We start from the raw sequence: 26118 nt of genomic DNA on the forward strand, positions 1-26118 counted from the left end.
CTCATTGACATTTATAGTAACAATGTTTCTTTTGCTTCTGTTCACAACCAATGTGAGAATCATAAACAGATCTCATTTAACAGGCAGATAAGAGAAAAAAAAACAATCATTGTGCAATAGTTAGGATACCAAGGTACACAGGCAAACTTCAATCCACTCACGTGTGCCTTATAATGATAAGGCATATGCAGGTTTTGCTATAGCAGTCAGCTGCCTTAGACAGGAGCAGATTCACTGTAGTACACTGTGTGATACTGCTGATCTGCACAGAGCGTCCTTGGCTCCTCCCACGCGTTGCATCACAGTCACGTGACTTTTTTAAGCTTGATGCAACGCGTGGGAGGAGCCAAGGACGCTCTGTGCAGATCAGCAGTATCACACAGTGTACTGGATCAATTGCTGTCATTGGTGAAGCCGGTGATTCCCACGGCAACCGTCCCCTATTTGAAGTGCAAAATTGGTGGCCCGAGGAGCACATATAATAGGGAGCGCAAGAAGGTCCAGGATTCCATAAGATCAGGAGCAGCAGCAGATGACGTTTATGTCCCCAGGCTCTGGTACTGCGACAGACTGCGTTTTTTTCAGACCAGACTGAAATCAGGCCATCACTCTCAGCCCTTCCTTCCACTCTTCCTTCCACATCAGATGAGGTGTGGAGGAGCCCAGATTGAGCCAGGTATAGCATTGTTCAACATATTTCTTGTCCAAAAATTGAATGATGTTAATTAGATGTTAGTATTGATCACTAATTTCGGAATTAACAAAGTGGTTTACATATCAATAGACAATAATAGCCAAAAATGATTGGGACAAGAATGAAAAATGCTGGGGTCGGAATGATAGTCTTTTCTATTTGTTAACATTCAATTTGCAACAGTCATGAGTTCTAAATTGTGTGTGATTGATGACCAAAAAACTAAAACTATGTCCCATTTTCATACACAGGAAAGTCTCAGTCAGGAGGAGGCCGTGGAAAGTCTCAGCCAAGAGAAGGCCGTGGAACGTCTCAGCCAGGAGGAGGCCGTGGAAAGTCACAGCCAGGAGGAGGCTGTGGAAAGTCTCAGCCAGGAGGTGGCCAGGTCAAGTAGCCTGACCGAATCCCAGGTTCCTCCCCTCCGACTTCCAACAAAAAGTACCAGGAAGGGGAGGAACGCGGAGGATCAGTGCTTTCTTTGATTCAGAAGGCTACTGCGGCCCTCAGAACCACCCCCAATATTCAAGAGGTCTATGCCTGCATGGTAGCCAGCAAAATGCAGGAAATGAAGGTGGGCCAACGCCTCATTTGTGAGAAAGTGATCTATCTGGTCCTAAATAAGGGGTTGAGGTGTGAACTCATACAAAACCCACCTGTGTGAGTTGGACCATCCTCCTCCTCCTCCACCTCCTCCACCTCCTGCCACAACTCCAACACCACAGCCACAGCCTGGAAGCAAGCATGGAAGCAACCCTGTAAGGAAGAGAAGAGAGTGATGGCCTGGGTTCAGTCTGGTCTGACAAAAGACGCAGGCTGTTGTAAGACCACAGCCTCAGGACATATATGTCATCTGCTGCTGCTCCTGATCTCTCGGAGTCCGGGACCGGATTGTGCTCTCTATTAAATGGACTCCTCTGGCTACCAATTTTGCCTGTCAGATAGTTAATGTGTGCCCTGGGGTACAAAGGTTTTGCCAATTTCACCAGTTTATACAGCGTTGCCTTCCTCTTTATTTTGTTATGACCCCTAATAAATGTCAATTTTTTTATCACAAATACTTGGCTACGTGTTTTAGTTAAAAAAGGACAGTTTGTTTGTGAGTAGGCAGGTACATTTCAAAAATACAATGTCAAATTAACAAGGGACACCAACATCAACCAACATTTCAGCAGCAGAGGAAGATTATCATTTGTTGGGAGCGATTGCGAGGAGATGGCCACGAATGAGTGGGTTAAAAAATACAAGATAATAATGGTGTTGTGGCAACTTGACGCACAAAACGAGAAAAAATATTATGAAGATCACTAGAAAAAAAAAATCAGGAGATCTTGACCAAAAAAAAGTAGATCACTATAAAAAAATATATAAACATTATTCTGGAGATTTGGAGACAAAAAAAAAAGATTATTCATGAGATCACAAGAAATAATAAAGAAATCAGTTTGTCAGAACTCTGTGTGAATATCAGCAGCAAAACAACTTCATTATTCTAGCATTATAAAGAAGAAGAGAATGCACTGCATTAAAAGATTAAAAACTTTGCAGCGTGACAAATGTGCTCCATTACTAATGCTAGTTTTACCAGACCGAGTGCTTTCGTCTCGTAATTGATTCAGAGCATGCGTGGAATTTTGTGCGTTGGAATTGTCTACACATGCTCGGAATTTACGACAACGGATTTTGTTGTCGGAAAATTTGAGATCCAGCTCTCAAATTTTTGGTGTCGGAAATTCCGACACCAAGCTCACATAGAACATTTGTTGTTGGAAATTCTGATCGCGTGTATGTGGCATTAGAGTAGCGGTCATTAGAAAGGGAAGAGACCAATCATCAAATCACGTCAGTGAAGGCTCAGCAACATGATCATCCCAGAGAGGAGTGTGAAAAGCTTGAGCGCGGAGGGGTCTGAGGATGGGATCTCTTACGACTGCCAGGTTGAAGATGTGTGCTGGGTAAGACACATGTGTGAACTTTCCATGTCGAATGACAGACAGTAGATTTGGTGCTATTGGCACACACAACTTTTTTGGCACAACGAGGCGTGGTGTCATCCATCTCTCAGCCTGCCCCTGAACAGCTGATAGAATCTCAGTGTGGCTCTTGCCCCTCAGGCATACCAGCTACAAAACAGCCTGGCATAATTTTTTCTGGTGGTTCTGATGATTCTGTAGCGCTTGGTTGCTATTAGTAACTAACATCTACCTTGTCACCCTGCTGCCAAACCTCTATCTATCCCTTCTGAGGACATGAACAGTCATTTTGCGTTGTTTTTTTTGTTTTGTTTATTGGGGAATATAACTGTTTTGGGGGAAAGGAAATATGGGATGCCCATGGAACAATTGCTTTGCCATCATATTTAAGAATTAGAACAAAAGGTTGAGCTGTGAAGTACTGATGTACACGTAATATCTACAGGCGCTTCCCCTGCATAACACCATGCAGACTATTTCTCTTCCTCTGCGTATCTCCTGCAGACTGTTGCTCTCAGGACTTCCACCCTCCTGCACAAACTTTCACTGTAGATCATTACTCTTCCTGTCACATCATCCTCTTTTGAAAAAAGAGACCACTCTGAACAGTCTCAGTTGCTGGCTATAATTGGTTACACTGTTACTAGGCCAGAGGTCTGCAGTACCTCTCCCCGGCGGCCTAGTAATTTAGTAGTATGTGCTGATTGGTGGACTACTGTTCCCAGCTAGTCCAGCCTGCAAATCCTGCGCCCTCAGGCTGCAGCGATTTGACACTCTCCCCACAGTCTCTCCTCTGGCCTCACACCCAGCTCCCCTGGCATGCCTTATCCAGAACTCCACCGTGGTCCACTCACCGACCTTCTCCTGCCCCGAGTCCATGATGGAGAGTTTTAACTGGACATACCTTCCGGCAGCTTCTCCAGCCCCTCTGTTCCAGAACGCTTCATCCTTAACTGTGTAAAGATGAAGCTCCCTCCCCCAGATGGGGATGGGGCCCCTGCTGCTGCCTAGTACTCCATTTTCCACGTCTCCCGGCCGACAACTCTAGTGAGGCTGTTACCCCAGCCTATATGGGAGGCCTGCCCCCTGCCAATTCCAGTTGGGGATTGGTCAGAGCTTCTCACATGAGCTGCCTGCCACTCCAGTCCCAGGCCCTGCCCCTCTTCCAGATCATTCTTCCTAGCAGGGGAGGTGCCTCAGAACTAAAGCACAGGTGGTCATACCTACTGCTGCACTTACCACTCTTACCACTGCTGCACTTACCACTCCCTGTATTCAGTTTAGCTAGATCCTGTTCTTCTCTTCCTAATATACTGACAGGCAGGCAGGTGTTTTTACAGTATTTCCAGTTACTGTACTGTACTGTGTACCCTGCAAGTCTCTGCACAGTCTCACCTACAGTATAGCTAACTGCAGCCAGGTGCTTGTGTAGGCTCTTTGAAGTATTTCCAGTTACTGTACTGTGTACCCTGCACAGTCTCACCTACAGTATAGCTACCTGCAGCCAGGTGCTTGTGTAGGCTCTTTGAAGTATTTCCAGTTACTGTACTGTGTACCCCGCACAGTCTCACCTACAGTATAGCTACCTGCAGCCAGGTGCTTGTGTAGGCTCTTTGAAGTATTTCCAGTTACTGTACTGTGTACCCTGCACAGTCTCACCTACGGTATAGCTACCTGCAGCCAGGTGCTTGTGTAGGCTCTTTGAAGTATTTCCAGTTACTGTACTGTGTACCCCGCACAGTCTCACCTACAGTATAGCTACCTGCAGCCAGGTGCTTGTGTAGGCTCTTTGAAGTATTTCCAGTTACTGTACTGTGTACCCCGCACAGTTGCACCTAGGGTATAGCTACCTGCAGCCAGGTGCTTGTGTAGGCTCTTGACGTATTTCCAGTTACTGTACTGTGCGGGGTACACAGTACAGTAACTGGAAATACTTCAAAGAGCCTACACAAGCACCTGGCTGCAGGTAGCTATACTGTCGGTGAGACTGTGCGGGGTACACAGTACAGTAACAGGAAATACTTCAAAGATCCTACACAAGCACCTGGCTGCAGGTAGCTATACTGTAGGTGAGACTGTGCGGGGTACACAGTACAGTAACTGGAAATACTTCAAAGAGCCTACACAAGCACCTGGCTGCAGGTAGCTATACTGTAGGTGAGACTGTGCGGGGTACACAGTACAGTAACTGGAAATACTTCAAAGAGCCTACACAAGCACCTGGCTGCAGGTAGCTATACTGTCAGTGAGACTGTGCGGGGTACACAGTACAGTAACTGGAAATTCTTCAAAGATCCTACACAAGCACCTGGCTGCAGGTAGCTATACTGTACATGAGACTGTGCGGGGTACACAGTACAGTAACTGGAAATACTTCAAAGAGCCTACACAAGCTACCTGCAGCCAGGTGCTTGTGTAGGCTCTTTGAAGTATTTCCAGTTACTGTACTGTGTACCCCGCACAGTTGCACCTACAGTATAGCTACCTGCAGCCAGGTGCTTGTGTAGGCTCTTGACGTATTTCCAGTTACTGTACTGTGTACCCCGCACAGTCTTACCTACAGTATAGCTACCTGCAGCCAGGTGCTTGTGTAGGCTCTTTGAAGTATTTCCAGTTACTGTACTGTGTACCCTGCACAGTCTCATGTACAGTATAGCTACCTGCAGCCAGGTGCTTGTGTAGGATCTTTGAAGTATTTCCAGTTACTGTACAGTGTACCCCGCACAGTCTCACCGACAGTATAGCTACCTGCAGCCAGGTGCTTGTGTAGGTTCTTTGAAGTATTTCCAGTTACTGTACTGTGTACCCCGCACAGTCTCACCTACAGTATAGCTACCTGCAGCCAGGTGCTTGTGTAGGATCTTTGAAGTATTTCCAGTTACTGTACTGTGTACCCCGCACAGTCTCACTGACAGTATAGCTACCTGCAGCCAGGTGCTTGTGTAGGCTCTTTGAAGTATTTCCAGTTACTGTACTGTGTACCCCGCACAGTTGCACCTACAGTATAGCTACCTGCAGCCAGGTGCTTGTGTAGGCTCTTGACGTATTTCCAGTTACTGTACTGTGTACCCCACACAGTCTCATCTACAGTATAGCTACCTGCAGCTAGGTGCTTGTGTAGGCTCTTAACGTATTTCCTGTTACTGTACTGTGTACCCCGCACAGTTGCACCTACAGTATAGCTACCTGAAGACAAGTGCAGGTGTTATCGTACTAATAAAACTACAGGCAGTCAGTTGATTCTGCTAGCTGCAGTATAATCGCTCTATATATATATATATATATATATATATATATATATATATATATATATATATATATATATATATACATCGCTAATAGTATGTCTGGAAGGCCAACAAGGAGAGGCAGACAGTCACAAGCCAATAAAAGAGGGCAAGCAGGCTCTGTGTCTAGAGGCAACAGTGCTGGTCGTGGACACAGTGCATCCTCATCAGCACGTGGCCGTGGGACACGCTTGGCCTTTTTTTCGGCAGCTGGCCGTGTTGAGCCGCAACATGCGGAAGACTTGGTCGAGTGGATGACCAAGCTGTCCTCATCCTCCTCATCCTCTCTCACTCAGGCTCAGGGTACTTTGTCTGGCAAAGCAGCTGCCAACGCGGCCTCTTCCCTCGGCTCAATGGCATCAGTGACTCCTTTCCTAGCCCCACTATGTCCTCCTGAGGAGTCCCTCGAACTGTTTGACCACAGTGTTGGGTATGTTTTTGTTCCACTTCCGGTTCCGCCATGTTGGGGGCGGATCCGCACAATTTTAATTTTTATACAGTCTATAAGTAAGAGCAATGTGGGGAGGCTGATCCATGCCCCTGTTGAAGACTGTTTCGTCAAAACGCGTAGGGATAGCATTTTCAGCTTCCCACATTGCCATTTTAATCCAAAGTGATCACTTTTTATCTGTGTATGGTGTTTTACTTCAATAAAATCCCATTTGTTTGCTCTACACCATGTGGAGCCCCCCTTTTTCTTTTTCACGCTAAACCATCACCTCCGGATCATCCAACCTTGGAAACCGGGACTTTGAGGGACAGTCGTTCAACTCCCACTTGTGTCTATCATCATCCATCGGGGCTCGCGGTCTACAAGACATCACTTGGTTTGGATACCACGGGAGATTCTCCCCATGCCTTTCTGACGCACTGCCATAAGGTATGTGCGTCCTGCGGATCCGGTAAGCATACCCTCTCATTTTTACTGAATATCCATATGTCTCCTGATGTCCACCGGAATCTTCCAATTTGAAGAGATATAGCTCTAACACTTTTCATATGGACATTTTTATTTGCTGTTCCATATTTCACACAGGACATTTGATTATAATTTGATGTACACAATTTTTCACATCTGCAAGGGTGTTTATTTTGGATTTATATGTTTATTATCCCATGTTAGATACTTTTAGCGCTGCACTTTTTGTTGTTTTTTGGACTTGGTTTGTTTGTGTGCTAGCTGCTCTTGTTTTCTGTTTTTGGGTTTAGCGCAGCATTTTCACCTTCTACACATGCTCCAGGAGGATGCCCAGCGTTTTGAAGGCTCTGATGATGGTACTGAGCTAGATGAAGGCAGTAACGTGAGCCCAGACCGAGGGGGTGCCCAAGAAGGATAGCAATCTGGCAGTCATGTTCCCCCTGCTGCAGCATACTGCCAGGTTTGCTCCAGTGATGAGGAGGGAGGGGATGATGGGGTCACTGACTCAATGTGGGTGCCTGATAGGAGAGAGGAGGAGGAGGAGGCACATTACCAACGAGGCAGGATGCCCTCCAGGGGCCAGCCTAAGGGCAGCACACTGACTGCATCACACCGCAGAGCTCCGCATGTGCAGGGCGCTGCTGTCTCTGCGCGTTATTCCAAAAGTTCTTTGGTGTGGGCCTTTTTTGAGACGAGTGCATCAGATCGCACCGCTGCTATTTGCAACATATGTCTCAAGCGTATCTCGCGTGGCCAAAACATCTCCTGCTTTGGCACCACATGCTTGACCAGACATATTTTGACCTGCCATGCAGTTCGTTGGCAAGCGTACCTAGAAGACCCAAACCAAAGAACAAAGAGGACCTCTCCTTGCTCCTGATCAGCTGGGATCTCCAACCCCACTATACCTTCAGTCCTCTTTGAGACCTGCATTGAGAGGAATGAAGGTGTAGAATTAGGTGTGTCACAGCCAAGTACTTGCGGGCAATCTGCTATCGGTGCACTGACGTCAGATTGTACCAGGCAAATTTCCCTGTCCCAGCTGCTGCACCACAGAAAGAAGTTTGCTCCCAGCCATCCACATGCCCAGCGGTTGAATGCTAGCTTGGCAAAATTGCTAGCACTTCAACTGCTACCTTTTCAGTTGATAGACTCTGACCCCTCCAGTGAGTTTGTGGAATGTGCGGTTCCTCAGTGGCAGGTTCTCAAACACCACTTTTTTTCACGGAAGGCGATTCCGGCTCTTTACCAGCATGGGGAATTCAATGTCTTGGCCTCGCTGGACAGGGCGGTCAGCGGTAAGGTGCATATTAGCGCTGACTCATGGTCCAGCAGGGATGGACAGGGACGTTACCTAAGTTTCACGGCACATTGGGTGACTCTGCTGGCAGCTGGGAAGGATGCAGGACAAGGTGCAGTAGTGTTGGAGGTTGTTCCGCCACCACACCTCCAAAATGCCACTACTGGTGATTCTGACACACCTCTCTCCTCCACCCCCTCCTCTTCTTCCTCCTCCATGGCCTCTTCCTGTGCTTTGTCCTCGGAACCATCGGTGCTCCGTAGGCGTTCAAGTGGCTATGCAAGTACGCAGGCCAAAAGATGCCATGCGGTGCTTGAGCTGGTGTGCTTGGGGGACAGGAGCAACACTGGGGCAGAGATTCTGTCAGCTCTGCAGGGGCAGGTTCAGAGGTAGTTGACACCATGCCAACTTAACGCAGGAATGGTGGTTTGCGACAATGGCACCAACCTCCTCTCCGCCCTCCGACAGGGACACCTGACCTATGTGCCCTGTTTGGTTCACGTCCATAACTTGGTAGTGCAGCGGTTCTTGGGCAGGTACCTGGGCTTACAGGATGTCCTGAGACAGGCCAGGAAAGTCTGTGTGCATTTCTGCCGGTCATATAATGCCAGTGCTTGGCTGGCAGACCTCCAAAAGGAATTTAACCTGCCCAAGAACCGCCTAATCTGTGACATGCCCACCAGGTGGAACTCAATGTTGGCCATGCTGCAGCAGCTGCACACACAGCAGAGGGCCATCAATGAGTACCTGTGCGACTATGGCACCAGGACAGGGTCAGGGGAGCTTGGTTTTTTTCCCCACGCCAGTGGGCCATGATCAGGGATGCATGCACTGTCCTGTCACCATTTGAAGAGGCCACAAGGATGGTGAGCAGTGACAGTGCATGCATCAGTGACACTGTCCCCCTTGTCCACCTGTTGGAGCACACGCTGCGTGGAATAATGGACAGGGCACTTGAGGCAGAACAGAGGCAGGAAAAGGAGGACTTCCTTAGCTCTCAAGGCCCCCTTTATCCAGACAGTGTTCCTGCGTGCCCGCCGATCACACAGGAAGAGGACGAGGAGGAGGAGGAGGTGAAGGAGGATTGTGTCAGCATGGAGGTGGAGCCTGGCACTCAGCATCAGCAGCAGTCTTTAAGGGATCATTTACAGTCCCAAGAAACCCATGGACTTGTACATGGCTGGGAGGAGGTGGCTGCGGATCATGTTGTCCTTAGTAACCCAGAGCACTCTGGACCGAATGCCTCAGCAAACCTATGCTGCATGGTCTCCCTGATCCTGCAAAGCCTGCGGAAGGATCCTCGTATTTGTGGCATCAAGGAGAGGGATCAATACTGGCTGGCAACCCTCCTTGATCCACATTACAAGGGTAAGGTTGCGGACCTTATCTTGCTGTCGCAGAGGGAGCAGAGGATGAAACATCTTCGGGAGGCCTTGCAGAAAGGTCTGTGCAAGGTGTTCCCAGGGACTGGGAGGTTACAAACTCCTGTTCCTGGACAACGTGTTGCTGAGGCTTCGGTCAGTCAAAGAAGGAGCGGTGGAGAAGGTGGCCGTCTGACCGATGCGTTCAGACAATTTTTTAGTCTGCAGCCCCAAGGTATGATCGGTTCCAGCAACCATTGCCAGCGTCTGTTTTACATGGTGCAGGAATACCTAGGGGCAAGATCTGACTTGGACACCTTTCCCACCGAAAATCCTCTGGGTTACTGGGTCTTGAGGATGGATCACTGGCCAGAGCTTGCACAGTATGCAATTGAGCTACTGGCCTGTCCTGCATCCAGCGTTGTTTCGGAACGCACATTCGGTGCTGCTGGAGGCTTTGTAACCGATCACAGGGTGCGTCTGTCCACCGACTCGGTCGATCGACTGACCTTCATAAAAATGAATCAGTCTTGGATCACCACCAGCTACCAAGCACCTGATGCTGATGTAATCGAATAATTTTTTTTGAAATGTCAGATCCCTTCAAGACTGCCTATGCTGATGCTGAGTGACTATCCTGTTATGCTGAGTGATTATCCTCTTCCTCCTCAATGATCATGCTGATAGCTTGTAAGAACATTTTTGGTTCTGGGCGCCGCCACCAGTGGCTAAGGCCCAATTTTTCAGCCCCTGTTTAACAGGGGCGTGTAATTACAATTTTTTTTTTTTTTTTGTAACATAAAGGTTATTTATTTATCTCAAACAAACAGAATACAAAACAAGTTACATCGACCAGTACATTGCAGATAATATATTTCAACCGCACAGTAAATGGTCAAAATAGGGTTGTAAAACTTCAAATCCAGGTCGCTATAAAAGTCCCCGTGTGGGGGGAGAAAGGGTGGGGGGGGAGGCCCGGGTAGGAAGGCACCGCGGGGATCCTCCGATCTTAGTTATTTATTAACCTCGTAGCGGGGAGGCCTTGTCCGGGGCAAAATTACCTAAAGCTGGAATTCTTGGGCAGCCAAGAGTGTAAGTTATAGTACTTAGTTTATCTATGGAATAGTCAGGTGCTTGGCCTCCACCCAACCCGCCCAGACTCTATCAAACTTTTTCGGACAGTTCCTTCCCATATATGTTAGTTTATATAGGGGCAGGGTTGCATTTATGAGAGAGAGCCATAGTTGTTTAGTAGGTGGTTGAGGCTGATTCCAATTAAGGAGAATCGCCTTTCTGGCATACATTGCAGTATAAAAAAACAAATAATTGTTTCCTTTTGGGGGCCTCAAGATAGTCACATATGCCCAGCAGGAGGGGGAGAGGGCTATAGGGGACCCTGACTCTGCCCACCGAGTTAATATCATCCAGGACTGTCTTCCAAAAAACCACTATCTGTGGACATGTCCACACAGTATGAAAAAAATCTGCATCATCTGCGCCACATCTAGGACAGGTGGCTGTTCTATTTGTGTAAATTTTTGCAAGACGCGACGGGGAGTAATAAGCCCGGTGTAGAAATTTTAGTTGGGTAAATCTATCCCTAGAATGAATGAATGAATGAATGAATGATTTGTAAAGCGCTGCAATTGCGAACTGAATCGCCTCAAGGCGCTAGATGTATTCTCTGTAGCCAGCTTCTAGAAAAGGAAGGTCTTTAGTTTTTTCCTGAAGGCCTGGTGGTTTTCTTCCATGCGGAGGTTGGTTGGGAGAGCATTCCATAGGCGAGGTCCTTGGACTGCAAATCTACGTTCTCCCTTTGCTTTGTAGCGGTATTTGGGAATGAGGAGGAGGTTTTGGTTAGCTGATCGAAGACTGCGAATCGGTGTGTAGTGTTTTATTTTTTCCCGGAGATATTGCGGAGCGTTTCCTTGTATGCATTTATGGGTGAGGCAGAGGGTCTTGAATATGATCCGGTTCTTCACAGTTAGCCAATGTAGGCTTTTTAGGGATGGGGAGATGGATTCCCAGGGCTTTTTTCCTGTTAACAGTCTTGCCGCCGTGTTCTGCATGAGTTGCAAGCGCGCAAGCTGATATTGGGGTAGACCTACGTAGAGGGAATTTGCGTAGTCGAGTCGGGAATTGATGATCGTTCCCACAACTGCCGCTTTGTCCTCTTCTGGGATGAAGGGGATGAGTCTGCGAAGCAGGCGGAGGAGGTGGTGGGATCCGCTCACCACCGATCCTATTTGTGCATCCATTGTCATTCCTGAGTCAAAGATGACTCCGAGACTCTTGACTTTGGTGCTGGGCGAGATGGTCTGTCCGAGGATGGGGGGTGGTGTCCACGGAGTCTTAATTTTGGAATTTTTGTTGGCTTGCAGGAGAAGAAGTTCTGTTTTTGATTCGTTAAGTTTGAGGGAGCTAGCGGTCATCCAGTCATTGATTAAAGTGAGGCATTTCTGTAGTTGCTGATGATGATCTTTTTGTCCATTAATGCGAAGGTAGAGTTGGGTGTCGTCTGCGTATGAGTGGAAGCAGAGGTCCGTTTTCCTGATGATATTGAGAAGCGGGCGGATGTAGATGTTAAATAGCACTGGTGACAAGGGTGAGCCCTGAGGGACTCCACAGGAGACTGCCCGAGATTCCGAGGTGAATGTTCCCAGTTTCACTGTCTGAGAGCGATTCTCTAAGAAGGATGTAAACCATTTTAGGGCAGAATCTGTGGCTCCTGCAACTTCTGAGAGGCGGACAAGTAGAGTATTGTGGTCCACTGTATCGAATGCTGCACTGAGGTCTAACAGTACCAGAAGACTCGGTTCCCCGTCATCTGCTGCTTCGAGGGCGTCGTCCCATATTTTGAGAAGTGCTGTTTCTGTGCCATGGCCTGGGCGGAAGCCTGATTGCAGAGGGTCCAGGAGGTGGTGTGTCTCCAGGTGGTGTTGTAGCTGCTGTACTACTGTTTTCTCTATAATCTTGGAGATGGTGTTGAGGCTTGTTATTGGTCTGCGGCAGTTAGGGTCTTTAGGGTCGAGATTAGGTTTCTTTAGCAGGGGTTTGACGATGCCTTGCTTGAGGGAGGTTGGCACAGTCCCTTCTTTGAATGATTGATTTATGAGATGTGTTAGGGTGGGGGCCAGGATGTCGGAACATTCTTTGAACAATTTGGTGGGGATGATGTCGTTCGGTGATGTGCTGTCGCGAAGGCTTCCGATGATGTTTTTAGTCGTGTCCGTGGTGATTGGGGCCAAAAAGAACTTCGGTGGTTGAGTGATGTTCGTGTCGATATCCTCTTTTTGCATTGGTTGGGTGAGGTTGGTTGTTATTTTCTGATGAATTGCTTTCCGAATGTTGTCGATTTTGTCGATGAAGAAATCTGATAACTCATTGCAGAATTCTTGGGTATCGTTTGCAGGGGGCTCTAGGCAGGTCGGGTTCATTGATTGAGCAACTATTTTGAAAAGTTCACGTGGGCGGTTTAAGGCGGATGAGATGGTGTCTGCAAAATGTTCTTTTTTGGCTTTGAAGATTGCCTTGTGGTATTTCACTGTGAGTGCTTTGTAGTTAGCATGGTTTTCCTTGGTGGGATTTCTTCTCCAAGTTCTCTCAGATCTTCTGCGTTCTTGCTTGAGTAGGGTGAGAGTGCCATTAAACCAATTCGAGTTTTTTGTGCGGACGGGTGTTCTGCGTTTTGGCGCCACGGAGTCTGCTGTTTGTAGTAAAACATTGTTTAGGGAGTTGAGTGTTTGTTCCGTTGAGAGGTTTGGGTTTAGCAGAAGAATTTTGCTCGACAATGTAGTTTTGAAGAGTTCAGAGTGTAGTTTCTTCTGAGATCTTTTCCAGTGTGTTGCTATTGCCCGTTTCTGTTTTTGGAGGGTGGTGTTAGTGGTGATTTTGAATTTGATAGCATGGTGGTCCGTCCATGGTAGTGGGGTGTTGTTCAATACGTCGATGTCCATATTCTGTTTGAAGATGAGATCTAAAGTGTGTCCTGAACCATGCGTAGGAGCATTTATCAGTTGTTGCAGGCCAAGTTCTTCCATTTGGTTAACGCAGGCGGTTGCAATAGGGTCTTGGGCGGAGTTTGCCCACAGATTGAAATCCCCAAGTACCAGAAGGTTTTTGGTTTTCAAGGTGTGCATTGAGAAGAATTCAGTGAGCGGTGTGAGGAGATTGGTCTTTGGTCCTGGTGGTCTGTAGCATAGTAGTATGTGAATGGTGTCTTGAGGTGTTGTTTGAAGATGCAGTGAGAGTGTTTCCATGAAAGGCACTGAGTTCTGTAAGTTTGGTTTGGTGAACCCCAGGTGCGATTTGAAAATCACTGCAAGACCTCCTCCTTTTTTTCCAATTCTATGCTCAGATATGATACTGTAGTTCTTGGGCACCAATTCAGTCAGGATGGTGTTGCAGTCGGAAGTTAGCCAGCTTTCTGTAATGAAGAGGCAGTCTATGTTGTTTTCGATGATGAAATCGCGGATTTCCAGCCTGTGCTTGACTGCAGATCTGGTGTTGATCAGGGCGCATGATAGTTGTTGTGGTTGGATCGGTGTCTCTCTGCCTTTGATGGTTGATTGTGGGTTGGTCCTTAGTAATTGTTCTTTTTTTAGTCTTTTTTGCGTGGTGGTTGGTAAAGTTGCGGCCGTGTTTCTTAGCCTGTGGAGGGTGTCTGCTGTGTACTTGAAGTTGCACATGATGCTGAAGGCGGCGTTGCTAGAAAAGAAATTTGTATGACGAAGGCACTGGTGTGGCGATGATAGCCTTGCAGGGGGATGGAGGGATCGGATGGCTGACCACTGCTCTGGAGTGGTGAGAGTGACGGCTGAGTGTTGGAGCGGAGGTACTAGAGGGCGGTGGGCTGCCCACCTCCCTCTCGTTGATCCAGAGGAAGGCAAAAAAAACCCCTGGCTGCGTAGGCCAATAGTGCAGTCGAGGAAAAAATTCCTTCCTGACCCCCTCGAGGGGCGATCGGACAAGGGCCCCTGGATCAACTTCTCGAGTGCCCCCGGAGCTTACCTGTGCTGAAGGTCCCGAGGGTGAAGGAGGGGGACCTGGTGCGGTAGGTGGTGCGGTGGCTGGGTCTCAGGCGATTTGAGGTAGACTGGCCCCCGGTGAATCTCTAGTGCCCCCGCAGTGTGGTCCAGTAGCAGGAGGGGTGATTTCCGGTGCAGAGGGGCACGGGGCTCTGTTGAACAACAGTGAGGGGGTTGTGGTGGCAAGCTGACTGGGCTAGGCTGCAGCCGTGGTCTGTCTCACCGACTCTAGCGGCTAGAACGTGGTGATTGAGACCGGGGCTGCGGTGGGGCCACAGAGGGGGGGGGGTCTGCTGAGTAGATGGACTAGGGGGTAGTGGGTCCAATCGGGCGGTGGTGTGGCTGGGGGCTGATGGCCTCAGGAGGGGGTCCTCGGATGCTGCACCGTTGGCACTGGGTGTACCAATATGGCCGCCGGCTGGGCCCAAGCCGTGGCTGGCCGGTAGAGGGAGTACCAAGATGGCCGCCGGCTAGGCCCGAGCCGCGGGCTGTCCTGGCGTTGTTGCCCGACCCGTCCGGTGAAGATGGTCAGTAGGGAGGGGTGCGGATCCGCCGGAGCGGCTGGTCAGTAGAGGGGGACGGTAAGTGCTGTACCTGCGGAGGGTCCCGAGCGGCCGGCCGGCTGACTAGGCAGAACAGCAGCTGACTAGGCGGCGACCGGATGGGTAGGGGGGACCGGCAGAATGCTGCAGGGGGAGAAGTGGAGAGGTGCGGGCTAGCCTGCCGAGGGCGGCCGGAGCCGCGAAGTGTCCTGAGCGGCCGACCGGCTGCTGAAGGTGGCCGCCGGAGAGTCAGAGGGGAGAGGGACTGGCGTGGTGGTCCAGGGGGGGCTGGGCCGGAGCCGCGGGGTGTCCTGAGCGGCCGGCCGACTAAGAACGGCGTCTGAAGTAGATCTGACGGTAGGGGGATAGGAGGGGGGAGTGGGTTGGAAGGGGGGGGGGGGAGCCGAGGAAGGGGCGGCCAGTGGCCGAGCTCTTCACGGAGCTCTTCACGGAGCTGCTAGACAGAGGTCTGCTCAACAGAGTGTCAGCACTCAGACTGAGCTCTGCTGTCAGAGTTAGATATTGGTCAGAGTTAGATATTGGTCAGAGTTAGATATTGCTGCACCCCCTCCACCCCCTCCTCCCAGTCATCATCACTCAGGTCAGGGATGTCACGCCGCCAGGTTGTCAGCAGTTGTGAGACTCTAGATGTGTCCAGCAGGGTAAGTTTGTTATAGATAGACGAGAGTAGTCTAGTGCCTTCAGATGCACGGAGTTCAGTTTCCAAATCCGACATCCGCAGAGTTATCGGGCTGGGAAACTGGGAGCGAAAAGCATGCCTTATCTGGAGAAATCTAAAAAACATTCGGTTTGGGAGGCCCTTTCTGGTTTTCAGATCATCAAACGTTATCAGTTGTCCCTGTGATACAATATCACCAAGGGCAACTATGCCGTATCTAGCCCATATGACGGGATCTGGAATCGACTGAAAATGACTCAACCGCGGGTTACCCCAAAGTGGTGTCACAGGGGACCACTTATGTTGTTTCTCTAGTTTCCCATTCACCGTATCCCACACCTTAATGGTCGTTTTCATGGGCACCGAAATTTTGGGATTGGAGCGGGGCCCTCTATGTATGAGATTCCTTAGTTCCGAGTAGGAACCCAGCAATGCGGCCTCCACATCGGATGACGGATTAGAGGGCTCCCCCGCGAGCCACCACTTTAACGTCACCAGGACTGCCGCCCAATAATATTTTAAGAAACATGGGAGTGCCAGGCCACCCAGCGTAACTGGTAGCTGTAATGTTGTTTTTGCGATTCTAGGGGCCTTTCCATTCCATACAAAGGAGATGACCAAACTGTCCAGCCTAGCAAAGAAGGAAAGGGGTATGAATACAGGTGTTTGTCTGAACAAATAGGTGAATTTGGGCAGGATGGACATCTTAATTAAATTTATACGGCCCACTGGACTCAGGGGAAGAGATTTCCATGAAGAAAATTGGTGGGTCACCCGAGACATCACCGGGGTCAGATTCAGGCCAATGAACTGACGAAGATCTCTGTGTATCTCTACGCCAAGGTATCTGAACTGTGATACCCGGCATAGCTGTGCGTCCAAATGCATAGGAGCAACCCCAGAGTGCAGTGGGAACAATACTGATTTCCCCCAGTTAATACATATTCCTGAATATCGCCCACACCTATCTATAACCTGAAGCGCTTGTGTCAATGATTGTCCGTCATCTTTAAGGTATAACAAGGTGTCATCCTCATACAATGACACCTTTTCCTGTAGTGGACCTATAGTGATACCCTGTATTTGTGAGGTGGACCTAATAAGGATAGCCATGGGCTCTATCGCCAGTGCAAAAAGTCCCGGGGATAACGGGCATCCCTGCCTCGTTCCTCTACGAAGGGGGAAAGACGGAGAAAGGACCGCTCCAGTACGCACCCTGGCCGTCGGGGACCTGTACACTGCCTCAACCCAGGAGATGAAGACGGGACCAAATCCAAATCTGCGGAGGACCTCCCAAAGATATTTCCACTCCACGGAATCGAAAGCTTTTTCTGCATCTAGGGAGGCCACTACCGCTTGGTCAACGTCTCCAATCCCCGAGGCCAAGACCGCATACAGAACCCGGAGGTTAATGTCAGTGCCCTTGCCCGGCATGAACCCCGATTAATCTTCGTGCACTAATGACAGTATTACCTCATTGAGACGCCTGGCGAGTATCTTAGTTAGAATTTTTGCATCAGAATTCAACAGGGAGATGGGCCTATAGGATGAACACAGTTGAGGATCTTTCCCTGGTTTGGGCACTACCACTATAATTGCTTGTGCCATAGAAGGGGGGAGAGCTCCCTCCTTTAGCGTTTTAACAAACATATTGTGTATTCTTGGAGCCACCTCCTCAGCATATTGCTGATAAAACTCTGGAGGGAATCCATCCGTTCCAGGAGTTTTACCCGGTTGCAGAGAGCCCAAGGCTATTTGGACCTCTTCTAACGTAATTGGACTATCTAGGGCCTGCCTAGCCTCCAGTGTCAGGGTAGGAAAGTCCACCTCATCCAAGAACCCAGATAGCTCTTCCTCAGAGTATCCTGCTCTTGATGAGTACAGATTGGAGTAGAATTCCATAAAGCATATGTTTATATCTGATGGGTCTGTCTTTATTGTTCCGTCAGTCGCTTCAATTCTCGCTATAGTGGGGGTTGTGGATTGTTCTTTAGCAAGCCAAGCCAGCAGTCTCCCCGTCCTCTCCCCTTGTTCAAATATTTTTTGTGATTGAACCAACTGTCTTTTATTAACTTTGGCCACCCTAAGAAGCAGAACCTCTCTATATGCTGCTTTCATGTCCTGTCCTGTGATGGGGTTAGCCGTGAGGGCAAAGTCAGACTCAAGAGTCTGAGCCTTGGCCTCCGCCTCTTCAAGTATAAGCTGGTTATTTTTACGTTCCGTAGCAATAGAAGACATATAACATCCTCTGATATAGGCCTTAAATGCATCCCAGTCATTACCCGCTGACGTTGAGCCTGCATTTATCAACCAGTATTGTCTAATCAAGGTGGCCATCTCAAACTGGTGGTTTATCCAGAATCTAGACAAACGCCAGATTCTGTCAGCAGGGGGTGTCTCCGTTTGTAAAATACAGAACATCGGTGAATGGTCCGATATTCCTCTTGGGAGGATCTTGATCTCTCTAATCTTAGGTAAAAGGGTGCCACTGGCATAGATGTGATCAATGCGAGATAGTGTATTGTGTGAAAGGGAGCAACATGTGTATGAGCATTCATTAGGGTATTTCCATCTCCACACATCCTCAAAACCAAATACACCCACCCATCTGGATAGGGAAGAGTCCTTGGCGGGGTCAGGTGTGAGTCTATCGCGGGACGGGTCCGGCGCTATATTGAAATCCCCTGCCAGGAGGACATTATCTGTGGGATATTGAGCTAGAAGGGGGATAAGGTTATGAAGTAGGGAAATGTCAGCCGGGGGTGGTAAGTAGATGCCCACCACTACCATCTCAACCGTATCAATGATTGCATGAATTAATACATACCTACCCCCAGGGTCCAGCTTAACATCCAGCAACTCAAATTGAAGGGACTTATGAGTCAGAATACTGACTCCCCGTGAGTAGCCTGAGTGGGTGGCATGAAAATGCCTCCCCACCCAGGGGCGTCTAAGGCTCATTATCTTACTTCCCACTAAATGTGTTTCTTGCAAAATGCAGATGTGGGGGTTGTATTTCTTGATATATTCAAATACTAGTGAGCGCTTTATTTTGTCACCCAGACCCCGGACATTCCAGGAAAGAATTTTCAGGGGGGCCATATCGTGGGAGGATATACATATTCAAGGATTAAGTTGCGATCAGCCGAACCCTGGGTGGCCGGCAACTTCATCAGTACACTGTACCTATGGGTCCGCCATGGATCCGGGCAAAGCAGCAGCCGGGCCCGAATCCTCAACACCCCCGGGCAACGTACATTGTCACTCATCTGTCTTATATAGTAACAAATAACACTATAAAACAAGAAAAAACAAAAACCCAAGCCCCTCCCACCCCGCACAACCGCTGTGGAACTCGGCGTGCTTAAACCCCAAACAAACCCCATTAGGTTCTAGGAAATTCTCCCACAAGGCAGAGAGCCAACTCCCAGAACAGCACCAAATACCACTGGGGCGGTCAAAGTTCGGTGCAGTCCAGAGATATCCGTCCGTGTCCTGAGGATAAAAGAAACGTAATAGGAATCCATATAGCTTGTATACTGGAAAAGTAAACGTAATAATAAAAATTGAAAAGAAAAAACACCTAGCCGCAGCTAGGGGCACACACTTTTGGTCAGATCTGTAACACAAACCCCCCACAGACCTACCAATGAGGCCCAGGGGAATAATGCTCTCCTCCATCGGCCTCCATTCCCTTCAGTCGACAACAAATGGTGTGTCATGATGTCTTCTTACATGAAGGTGGGTGAGGATAGAACCTCCAAGTAGAGCCCCATGGTGAAGTAAGCGGAGAAAGCAGCAAGGGAGCCATCCATCACCCCAGCCCCTCCCTTCCCAACAGGCACTTTTTAGTGCAGCAGAACCAATAACAAGGGGGGAGGGGTGGCAATAAAACTGCGCGAGCAGCAACATGAACAAAAAATTGTCATCAAGAGAAATGTTGAAGGTGACAGGCATATTTCGCCAAGAAAGTTACTTCTAAGGCACTGGGCCACAGCGTTGGTGATTTACACAAGCATTTCTGCAGGGGCTACTCCTGCCCTCTTCGATCTTGGGGCAGGGTGTCCAACCAGCGGGAAGCCTCCTCCGGCGAGGTGAAGTATCGAGAGGATTCTCCATCAATCACTCTAAGACGAGCCGGGAACAACATGTTGTACTTTAGCCCTTTGAGGCGTAACTGCGCCTTGACGTGGTCGAAGGTTCTGCGGAGCCGCTGTGTGTCGACAGAGTAGTCTGGGAACATCATGATCCTGGTGTTTTCGAAGAGAAGCTCCGGAATCTTCCGGGCCTCCCGGAGGGCCAGGTCTCTGTCACGGAAATTCAGCAATCGAAAAATAAAGGTACGCGGTGGGGCCCCAGGTGGGCCTCTTACAGGAGGCATCCTGTGCGCTCGCTCCACCACGAAATGCGGGGAGAATAGGGCTTGCGGGAGTAGGGTGTGGAGCAAAGTCTCTGTAAAAGCCGTGGGATCCCAACCTTCAGCGCCCTCCGGAAGGCCCACCAGCCGCAAGTTGTTTCTTGCGACTACGGTTCTCACTGTCTTCAGTCCGCGATTCAAGTATCTTTACCTTGGCTTGTAGGGTATGGATAGAGGCCCGGTTTTCTCGAACGGCATCCTCCGAGTCACCAATTCGTCGCTCTGCTTCAGACATGCGGTCCCACATCTTGTCCATATCTCTGCGCATGAGCCCAAATTCCATTTGCAAAGTGTCAATTTTGGCCGTTAAGGTGTTCTGGCAGCCAGAAATAGCCAGCTTAAGAGCTTGGAAGCGGTCCTCCTCCGAACCTGGATCCGCAGGGACGGTTTGAGACGCCATGTTTGTGAAGCTGGTTCCGCCCGCTGGGGCCTGTGATTTCCGCTGTGAGGAAGCTTTAGGGGTATGCCCACCTGTCTTCGCGGAGCTAGATCTGCCTCTTCTCATGCCCAAGTGCCCTCCACTGCTGGATGGGATAAACTATGATGCTGGCCAGCACACTGCAAGGGTTCAGGCTGTTAAGTCTGCAGTCATATAACCCCCCCAGAGTCTATTATCTTACTGTATATGTTGTGGACTGTCCTTTAGGCTGCAGGGCAGGATGCAGATCTCCACTGTGACTCCCTCAATGGTCCTTAGGTGCAGTCCTTTTGGAGGCACTATAGAAGTCTCAGGCCTGGCGGTAGCTCCCCCTCTGTTGACTATGGCAGGGATTAATGTCTGCTAAAGGCCTCAAGATGGCGGACGGCGGCCTGTATAAGGAGCCAGCTGAGCTTCTCTGTGGGGTATTCTGTGTCCCTAGTGGTCCCCCCCGGGCTCTGCTGTAGCTCACCGCCGGATGGTATTGTTGTGTGGCGTGCCGCGGCCCTCTTCTCGCCGTTCGCGGCACCCAAGGCCGGGGATCGCGGAGGCTCCGTAGGCCTCAAGATGGCGGATCCCCTCCGGAGTGTGGCGTCAGCTGAGGGCCTCCGAGGTGCCGCCGATGGCTCTGTCTATCTCCTCCGGGTCCTTCCCCCTCTCACAGCTGGATGGCCTCCCTGCTTAAATTATTGCAGTCTTCCAGCCGCCGATCGCGGCATCCAAGGCCGGGGATCGCGGGGCCTGCGTAGTCCGCAAGATGGCGGGTCGCCTTCGGGATGCGGTGCCTACCGAGGGCCTAAGGCAGTCCCAACAGTCGGTCGGCCTCTACAATATCACCGGGTTCTGCTGCTGATAATGCCTGGCAGCACTTAGGAGTCAGTCTGTAGGAGAATCGAGGATTTTTAAAGCAGGATTCCTACGGATTACATTCGGACCGGCGGAGCTCCTCTGGAACACGTCCGCTTTCTACTGCATCCGGACACGCCCCCCGTAATTACAATTTTTGATGCAATACTTTGCAGCAGGGCTCGTTCCTGCGCTCCAACTACAGTATCTGTGAGGGGTTGCAGTGTTGTGGCACCAGCACCAGTGCCTAAGGCCCAATTTTTCAGCCCCTGTTCAACAGGGACATGTAATTACAATTCTTGATCTAATATTTCACAGCAGGGCCCGTTCCAGCACCCACCAAGAGTAACTGTGAGGACTTACAGTGTTGTGGCACCAGCACCACCATCACCAAAGGCCCAATTTTTCTGCCCCTGTTCAACAGCTGCATGTAATTACAATTCTTGATCTAATATTTCACAGCAGGGCCCGTTCCAGCGCCCACCAAGAGTAACTGTGAGGACTTACAGTGTTGTGACACCAGCACCACTACCACCAAAGGCCCAATTTTTCTGCCCCTGTTCAACAGGTGCATGTAATTACAATTCTTGATCTAATATTTCACAGCAGGGCCCGTTCCAGCGCCCACCAAGAATAACTGTGAGGACTTACAGTGTTGTGGCACCACCACCATCACCAAAGGCTCAATTTTTCTGCCTCTGTTCAACAGGGGCATGTAATTACAATTCTTGATCTAATATTTCACAGCAGGGCTCTGTAAGGGCTTACTTTGTTGTGGCAACACCTACACCTAAAGCCACAACTTCTGCAGAGTATATAGGGCAGGCCCCTAATTTAAAACATCCAACTTACAAATGACTCCTACTTGCAAATGGAAGGAGACAACAGAAAGTGAGATGAAATCTACCCCTAGGAAGGGAAATTCTCTCCTGTAAGAGTTAATATGGGAAAAACGTTTCTCCTTTCCACTGATGCTTTATCACCAATCCTTGTTTCACTAAAAACCCCAAATTTTCTAAAAACATTTGTCATTGGGACAGAAAGTGAGGTGAAATCTTCTGAAGAGGAGCACAGACAGCAAAAGAAATGTCACAGGGGTGATAACCCTTCCCTATGTTTTCCAAAAAGCTTAAAATAGATTTTTTGGCTGGAGCTAAACACGTTAAAAATGTACCAGTTCAAAATTACAAACAGATTATACTTAACAACAAACCTACAGTCCCTGTTTTGTTTGCACTGCCTGTATACTGCTGTTCAGAGTATATAGGGCCTGGTGGCCCCACACCTCTCCTTTTTATAATTTGGGTGCGGGGTTCCCCTTAATAACCATACAAGACCCAAAGGGCCTGGTAATGGACTGGGGGGTACCCATGCCGTTTGTCTCACTGATTTTCATCCATATTGCCAGGACCCGACATTACATTAAAGCCGCAAGCAGTTTTAAATGACTTTTATTCCTTTAAAAATGTCATTTTGTGCAGGGACTGTTCTAAGCACGGGAAACACGTGCCACTTTACAGGCATACTATAGACACCTCCCAGGTACGATATTTAAAGGAATATTTAACTTTTTTTTTATTTACTTTAAGCATCATTAAAATCACAGTTTTTTTGCATTGATACATGTCCCCTGGGGCAGGACCCGGGTCCCCAAACCCTTTTTAGGACAATACCATGCAAATTAGCCTTTAAAATTAGCACTTTTGATTTTGAACGTTCGAGTCCCATAGACGTCAATGGGGTTCTAGCCTTCGTGCGAATTTTCGGTTCGTTCGCAGGTTCTGGTGCGAACCGAACCGGGGGTCATCCCTAGTGGTTATATAACTTAGATATAAAGGACACGCTGTACGGAAGTTGAATTCACTTTATGGTTTTTCACTAGATACTTGCCAGGTTAAATAAGTTGATTATTTATCATATATATTTTTTTCTTTTTATTTTGATTACAAGAGTAGAGTATTTATGTATATAAGGGGAGCGCAGCTATTTACAGGCATACCCCACTTTTAAGTACAAAATGGGGTTTATTTACTAAAGCTGGAAAATGCAAAAAAAAGGTCACTTCTGCATAGAAACCAATGAGCTTCCAGGTTTTATTACCAAAGCTTACTTGAACAAGCTGAAGTTAGAAGCTCATTGGTTTCTATGCAGAAGTGAGCCTGATTTTGTACTTTCCAGCTTTAGTAAATAAACCCCATTGTGTACTTAAAAGTGGGGTATGCCTGTATTGTATTTATCACAGGAAATGGGGAAAATCAACTGCTCCAACAGTGTGTCCCATCCTGCATCCTTCCCAGCTGCCAGCAAATATACCTTGTGTGGTGTAAGAGAGATGTAACATTCCTGCCCATGCTTGCTGGAACAAGTGTCTGTGGATTATAGAGACCTTACCTTCCAAATGCTGGTGGAGGGCAGGGGTGGCCTTCTGGGCAAAAAAACGGTGGCTGGGTACCTGCCATTGTGCTGCAGCACAGGCCACAAGGTTGCGGAAGAGGGCAGACACCCCCAGTTGGCTTTGAGGAGCTTGAAATAGGGGTGACTGGGTGAATACTTTTCTTACATTCCAGGAGCTGGAGATGAGACTCCTGCCTGGTCAAGAATGCAGCTGGATACAGTGTGGTTGGGTTAGGAGACTTAAAGTTGGCCCTACACTATGTGGCCCCATGCTGACCTTTTTTCTTGCTTAATAAGCCTCCCAAACCCCTTGAAAGACTTCTATCCCCATCACTTTAGGCTCCAGCTGTTGCAGTGGATAAAATGCCCATATGCTGGACCTGAACCTTGGCCATGCTGCAACAGGCCACAGTTGAATATGATTATTCAAGATGTGTGCACTCTCTTGAGTCGTTGAATTCTTGCAATTGATGCTACTGATTAAATTTCTTTAAAAACCTAGCCCCAAAATCATTTTTATATCATATAGCATTGCCATTATTTGCCACTGCTGGTTGCCTGTCACCATTACAACCATTACCACTGCTGGCCTTACACTATAAACATCTCCTGTCCCTCCTGCAGGCTTTGCAGCATTTCTATCCCATGCTGCCTCTACAGCTCTAGTGCTGTCAAGATGTCACACCTAATGCTTCTGCAGCTGCACCTCAGCAGCTAAATTTGGTATCACGTACCTGGTAGCAGAGCCTGAAATGATGACTTGGGCCCCTGGTAATGTGAACAGAAGGCGCAGGAGTGCAGAGTGACACGAGTGCCTGTAGGTCTTGCCAGTAGCAGAGCAGGTATCCACACCAGGCAGAAGTGATCCTCAGTAGTCTTCAGTGAAGCAGTTGGGCTGGTAGACAGCTGGATGATGGTAGACTGAAGCAGGCTGGTACTGGCGACAGCGGGCAGGTGAGGCATGTGCCGATAGCAGACTGTAGAACAGCAGGCACAGCAAGATGTGTCAGTAAGCAGAGTCAGGCAAGCCGGGTCAGATACTGGCAGGACAGATCAGGTAGAGAGGAGCAGGCAATAGCGTGGTATGGATACAAGCTGGGTCAGGAGCCACTTGGAGCAATAGAAGCCAATGAAGCAGACAGAAGCGGAGGATAAGGAAAAGCTGGGGTCGGTGCAGATGAAGTTCAGAGAGTGGTCAGACAAGCCTCACGGGTCAGCAGCTGTATTCAGGATACAGGATAACAGGAACACAGGATGTGAGGCAGGCTGAAAGACAAAGCAGCACTGGTCCTGAGCACTTGTTAATTTTAAACAGCCTGTTTAGCGCCATCTGTCACAGGTGCATTTTTTTTTACACAAAGTTGTTCATTTATCAGATATTTTCAACACATAGCATGTACATTGCAAAGATGACACCCCAAAATACATTCTGCTACTCCTCCTGAGTACGGCGATACCACAAGTGTGAGACTTTTACACAGCCTGGCCACATACAGAGGCCCAACATTGAAGTAGCACCTTCAGGCGTTCTATGAGCATAAATTGCACATCTCATTTCTCAACCACCTATTACACTTTTGAAGGCCCTGGAGCACCAGGACAATGGAATAGCCCACAAAATGACCCCATTTTGGAAAGCAAACACCCAAATGTATAATCTATGAGGCATAATGAGTCTTTTGAACAGTTCATTTTTTTCCAGAAGTTTTTGGAAAATGTGGAAAAAAATGAAAACGCATTTTTTTTTACACAAAGTTGTCCAACAAAGTTGTCCAACAAATAGCAAATACATAACAAAAATGACACCCCAAAATACATTCTGCTACTCCTCCTGAGTATGGTGATACCACATGTGTGAGCCTTTTACACAGCCTGGCCACATACAGAGGCCCAACATCCAAGTAGCACCATCAGACATTCTAGGAGCATGAATTACATATATAATTTCTTGGCAACCTATCATTTTTGAAGGCCCTTCATACTTCTAACACATAGCATGTAAATACTAAGAATTACAATCCAAAATAAATTCTATTGCAGAAAGGGTAAAAAAAAAAAAAAAAGCATTACATGTGCTTTTAGTAGTATCCACAGAGGAGAGCACTTGTTCAAGCAGCAGGCAGGGATGTGCTTAGAGACAGCAATAGTAATTATCCAGGCAGCAGGCAGGAAAATTGTCTATAGTCAGCACAAGGATATTGTCAGCACAGTCCATAGAAATTGTCCAGGCGGAGACCGCCAGCATAGCCATAATATTGGTCCTG

Source organism: Aquarana catesbeiana, linkage group LG01 (assembly GCF_042186555.1).
Source record: "Aquarana catesbeiana isolate 2022-GZ linkage group LG01, ASM4218655v1, whole genome shotgun sequence".
Lineage (NCBI taxonomy): Eukaryota > Metazoa > Chordata > Amphibia > Anura > Ranidae > Aquarana > Aquarana catesbeiana.